This window comes from Erythrolamprus reginae, chromosome Z, assembly GCF_031021105.1.
Source record: "Erythrolamprus reginae isolate rEryReg1 chromosome Z, rEryReg1.hap1, whole genome shotgun sequence".
Classification (NCBI taxonomy): domain Eukaryota; kingdom Metazoa; phylum Chordata; class Lepidosauria; order Squamata; family Dipsadidae; genus Erythrolamprus; species Erythrolamprus reginae.
The window spans coordinates 57,583,118-57,589,117 of record NC_091963.1 but is presented as its reverse complement, the minus strand read 5'-3'; the positions used below and the strand labels follow the sequence as shown (position 1 = coordinate 57,589,117).

At 39.6% G+C, this 6,000-nt stretch overlaps 1 protein-coding gene across 4 annotated transcripts in view; it reads left to right on the top strand.

Moving 5' to 3' along the window:
- Positions 1–786: 786 nt before the first annotated feature.
- The window catches only part of LOC139175813 (SUN domain-containing protein 3-like), a 91,237-nt gene continuing 86,023 nt past the window's right edge, over positions 787–6,000 (top strand). For 3 of the 4 annotated variants that reach the window (XM_070767111.1, XM_070767112.1, XM_070767109.1), the window contains exon 1: positions 787–998. The gene's annotated coding sequence lies outside the window, so the exon portion shown is untranslated. The remainder of the gene's footprint in view (positions 999–6,000) is intronic. The other variant, XM_070767110.1, reaches the window with a different exon arrangement.

The window sequence follows — 6,000 nt, the reverse complement described above, 5'->3', positions numbered from 1 at the left end:
AAACTGGTACTATACAAAGAGAATTATTTAAAAACGTGTTGCAGATGGTACTTGGCTCCAACACGATTGGCAAAGATTTATCCAAATTTAAACCCAATTTGCTGGCAATGCAAAAAAAATCAAGGCTCTTCTTTCGCATGTGGTGGTTGTGCCCCGAAACAAAAAGATTCTGGATTAACATACACAAATGGATGCAGGAAATCACCCAAATACAAACACCTCCTCTTAGGAATATTTTTTTTAAATTACAGTAAAAGTATCAAATACTTAATACTGTGTGTTACCATGGCAGCTAAAATTACCTTTGCACAATTTTGAAAAGACTCAGAAATCCCCTCAGAGTACAATAATTTTTTAAAAAAATATGAATGCACCAAAATGGACAGACTAACAACTATGCTGACAAACCAACCCACCCACCCCACTTTTTTGGACCCTTATATGAAACCTGGCCTCAACCTTCCATTTCCTAAAAAATATTCCTCTTTTTTAGTTTTCTTGAACAGTCTTATAACATGTGTTCTTTTTTATAAAAAAATGCTGCTTTTGTAAAAATAATCACTTTTACTGCACTTGTATCAAGAGTGCAGTGCAGAAATCACAGGCTGCCCGCAAACAGTTGAGGACATTTATCCAATCTTTATATGAAGAAGCTCTCCCGCCGTCCTGGAAATTCGAAGCGAAACGACGACTTACGCAAGCGACATGGAGGGGGCGGCGGTTCTCCACGAGCTGCAATAACCATCCCTGCTGGCATAGCAACTCAAAACATTCCGCCGGCCGTTGCCGCTCATCCACTCCTCGCTGGCTGTTACTCTGCGGTTCCTGGAGTGCGCGGAGTGAAAAATTAGGAGGTTCTAATTGCCTCCTTTCAACCAATCGGAAGGCAGGCTGCCGCCGGTGATTGCTGGCAATTTGGCCAAAGAAGCTGCGGTAGGAGCTTATCAGCCCCACGAGGTGAAGTGTGTTTGCCCTTCCTTCCCCTCAGACGCTTCAAGGTCTGTTGAGTCATCCTTCTCTTGGCTCTTTAGGGTAACCCTCATTTTACAGGCTTTTTATAGCCATTGAAAGGTGTTTAGCCTTTGGAGGGAAGTATGGTACAGCTTATAAAAGTTCGTGGATTCCTTGGCCGTTTTCGCAACCTTTTCTCAGGGTCGTCAAAACTGCATTGGACGGCCCTCAACCTTGCATTTGCTGCAAGAGAGGCTCGCGGAACGAGAACCTGCGTTTGTGTGTGTAAAATAATAACAATGTGTTAATGTACACATTAGTACTATGTGATTTCCAGATATTATTTGCAATTAGAAAGTCCATTCATTTCCAAGCTTTGCAAGTACTGATTTCAGTTCAATTGTAGTTTTTAAAAGATAATTAAAAGTGAAAATAAATGATGCATAACTATAATAATGAAATATCAGGGTGACAAAGCAATAGCTAAAATTGAACTGATAATATTTAGCATATGGAGGATGAGGAACTAACCCAATTCTTCTCAAATAGTAGGGCGTGCCTTCCCTGGAGGGGGGGTGCGCAGAGCAATGTCAGGGGGGTACGTGTGACCCTGGGAAACAGACAGGGAGTGTTTTCCCAATTACATGCTGTTCTGAGCCCAGAAGAGAAGGTGACCAAATGGGGTGGAATGGTTGCTATGAGTTCTTGTTCTCAGCATGTGCCATGGTAATCATGAACAGTGTGGTGAATCTGCTGCTGGACAAGGAGGAACATCCTCTGCAGCTGGGTGAAAACTTCCAATGGCATCCTAAAGCCTCTGTCCACACTATTTGCTGTGACTGCCTGGCAGAGACAGTGCTTATGGGCTAGGCTGGTGACCCCAAAATATCGGCTTGATTAAGCTGATCTGGCCCCATGTCAAAACAGGTCCTTAACCATGGTAGCTTATGCCTGCCTAACCAAAAAGAGGCTCTACTGAGTTCAGTGTTACTTACTCCTGGGTAAGTAGATAGAGAAGCCTTCCCCAGCCAATAGTTTTCTTGCAGCTTATAATAAGTAAATTAATAAATATTAAAACTAAAATTCAATTGGGGCCCATCTCAGAGAGTTGGGAGGGCACAAAATATTTATTTCTTCCAGGGGGTTGGGCTTAACAGAAAATAATTGCAAAGCACTGGACCAACCATGAAACAATTCATAACAAATCTAATAAATTTTAAAAACTTTTTAAAAAACCCATTATTAAAATAGACATACACACAAACATACCATACATAAATTGTATAGGCCCAGGGGTGTTGGTGTTGGCCTCAATTCCCCCATGCCTGACGGCAGAGGTGGGTTTTAGGGAGTTTACAAAAGGCAAGGAGGGTGGGGGCAGTTCTAATCTCCAGAGGGAACTGGTTCCAGAGAGTCAGGGCCACCACAGAGAAGGTTCTTCCCCTGGGACCCGCCAAACGACATTTGAAAAAATGGTAGAGGCTGCAATGCAGGGCCTGTAATCCATAGCGCTCACATACATGCAATCCAAAGTAGAGTCATTCCATGTCAGGTGGACCAGTGGTCCCCACATTACCATGTCAGATTTTGATGAAATTTGGCACATAGTTTCTTTATGATATAAAACTATGCCACAGACTAAAAATTGGGAGTTCTAGGAGACATCAAAGGGTTGCAAAATGCTGAGTTGGCAAAAATGACATTTTGGGTCAACTTCCAAAAGCTGTAAACACGGCAGATTCAGTAGTATGTTGGAGATATTTGTAGAACCTGCACACCTTGCAAGGCTTTATAAACTGGCAAAACTCCATGTACCTAGTCCTCTTACTTTTTACATGGTTCAGGCTCAAACCTTGCAAAAAACCCAAACCCTCTCAAAAATGAATTTACAGCAATCTTCAGACTGTTGTAGGTTCAAAACTATTTGGCCTTTCCAGTTGATTTTTGGCAGGTGTACTAGGTACGCAGCTGCAATGAAGACTTCCAATTTGCAGCACTTCAAGTTGTTGAAAAAATATAAGATTTCAAATTTGGTATTTAACAGATTTTTGCAAAGTTTTGGCTATCTTTGATGCTCTGTTTGATCCTGTGGGACAGCTTCAATCCTCTTCACTTTAGCACCATTAGAGCAGATTCTCTTCCTTAAAATATATTATTTTAATTTTGGTATCTCTTCATATAAAGATTGGATAAATGTCCTCAACTGTTTGCGGGCAGCCTATGATTTCTGCACTGCACTCTTGATACAAGTGCAGTAAAAGTGATTATTTTTACAAAAGAAGCATTTTTAAAAAATAAAAAATAAAGAACACATGTTATAAGACTGTGTTCAAGAAAACTAAAAAACAGGAATATTTTTTAGGAAATGGAAGGTTGAGGCCAGGTTTCATATAAGGGTCCAAAAAAGTGGGGGGGGGGGTTGTCAGCATAGTTGCATGATAGAGGAAATGGGCCCATTGATATTTTTAATGGCTGTATAAGTCAATTAGTGCTTTAAACATGCGTTAGAATTCCGGCGGCCGCATGCGGTATAGCAGCTGTAAGGGGATTTCTCCCTCCCAAAGCTGCTTTTTCTTTGGATTCCTGAGATCTTTCAGGGTATACTGTAGTTCGTTTGGAGGATGACGTGGACAAGGAGGGACAATCCAGGTACTGATTGGCAAAGGCATTTCTCAGTCAGTGCAAAGGATACCCCCTCTATCAGGGATCAAATGTGCCCGTTTCAGCTAGTACTAGTAGGGCAGGCCTGAAACCTCAACAGGTCACAACAGAAGGAAGCAAATGGGACCTACAGATCCTTTCCGTAATACAGAAAGTAGAACACTGAAAAATGCTCTCTACCTCTTTTCTCCCCCCTCTTAAATAAAAAAAAGATATTAAAGAAGAACAAACTTTTTGTAAAAACCTATAGATTAGTAGAAGTCTATAATCTCATAGTCAGATATAGTTGTATAACCTATATAACTTGTATAACTTTATAATTTACTAACTTATCTACTTCATTAAGTGGTTTTGGACTGAAATTAGACTCTTATAAGAACTATATTTACGTATATACATAAGATATAACTATCATAGATCTGATTGTTTATAACTAGATTATATCTTAGTTTTATATAGCTTATTAACTATAATATATACACTCATTTTGAAATTATTTTTATTGAACTTATATAATTAATAAAGCATCTTAAATATTATTATTATTATTAATAATAATAATAATTTATTAGATTTGTATGCCGCCCCTCTCCGGCTCACATCAATAATAAAAACAATATTATAGCGAAATAAATCTAATATTAAAAAAGAAGAATATAAAATATAATAATTATACTGATAACATACTGATTATATTGGGACCTTTTTTCTCTGTTTTAGTAATAATATTTGAATATATTTATTGCACTGATATTTTTATAATTTTTCTCACCTTCATCTTTTGGGTACTTAACTTATGACTTGTAAATCTAACTTAAACCTCACCCTCTAAGTATTATTTATGTTTGTATGGAACAGGTTCTAAAAAATTCTAGAAAAACAAAATCAAATTCTAAAAGAGATGGCTAGTAACCAATCCAGAGGTGGCAAAAAACCAATCTCTATGACACCAACCAATACAGCCTCTCCAACCTCACAGAGGCAAATTGATGAGATGTTGAGCTTAGAAAAAGAAAAAGGGGGCACGTTGTTGATTTAAAACATGAACAATACTTTGACCATGATGCAGGAAATGATGTTGAAACTGCAATAACTTATTACAAATAATCACGTGGAATTAAAAACAGATATATTAAGATGAGAAAATAGGCTGGAAACAGCCCAACTGGCAACACAAAAGAATGAACAAAAAATAGCATTAGTAGAGAAAAAAACAGAACAAAATGGGGAAAAAATAGAATATGTTGATCTACCAACCTACCTACCTATCTGCACCACCGTCCTATGGCATCACATGGACACTTGCCATGGCTTGTGCCAAAGAAATTCCACTGTGCTTTTATTCCAAAATCTTTTTATGAATAGCACATGTTGTGAGAATTGGTGCTAGACCTATGGTTGGGGATCACCACAACACGAGGAACTGTATTAAGGGTTTGAAAGGTTGAGAACCACTGATTCTAAACCAACCATACCTCTCTAAAGCACCCTAAGTAAATCAAAAGACTCAGAAGACCCAGAAGAAATAAATAGGAGTGATCTATAATATACAGTGTAAGAACTGCAGCAGCTATTATTGATATGTATGATAAGCAGGCAGAAGACTAGGAGAGCTCATCCGTGAACACCATCTTTTCTTTTTTAATAGACAATGGTACATCGAATAATTCTGCATTGTTGCGTTTTCTTTGAGCTTCTTCACATTTTATAAACAGTCACATTATACTTAATCTCATGTTTTTTTTATAATGATTACAATACTTATACATTTCTATTTACATATTATACTTTTATTTTAGCTCTAACTTTTCATTTTTGTTTTTCTATGCTCAATCCATCAATACCATCTATCCCAGATTTCATAGTACAGTGATCCCTCTATTATCGCGAGGGTTCTGTTCCAAGACCCCTCGCGATAATCGATTTTTCGCGATGTAGGGTTGCGGAAGTAAAAACACCATCTGCGCATGCGCGCTCTTTTTTTCTATGGCCGCGCATGCGTAGATGGTGGAGTTTGCGTTCGCCGCCGCCCACGCAAAGGGGAAACCCCGATTCAGCTCCTCGCTGCTGCTGCGCTACCGAGTAGATCAGCTGCTGGGCGGCCGAAGGAACCTTCTTCCCCCTCTTGCTGGCGGGCGGGCGAGTGGCAGGCATCAGCGAGGAGCCGGGGTTTCCCCTTTGCGTGGGCGGCCGGAAAAACCCTGGTTGGGTGTTCGGGGGGGTGCTGGGAAGCCCCCCAAGCCGGCTGTGACCTTTTAAAACAGCCACGCCGCTTCCCAGCTGAGTCCTGAAGCCAAACGCGGAAGTTCGCCTTTCTGAATCTTTCTGGCCTTGCAAATCTATTGTTAGCCTGTCCATTTTGGTGCATTCATAATTGCATTTTCCAGT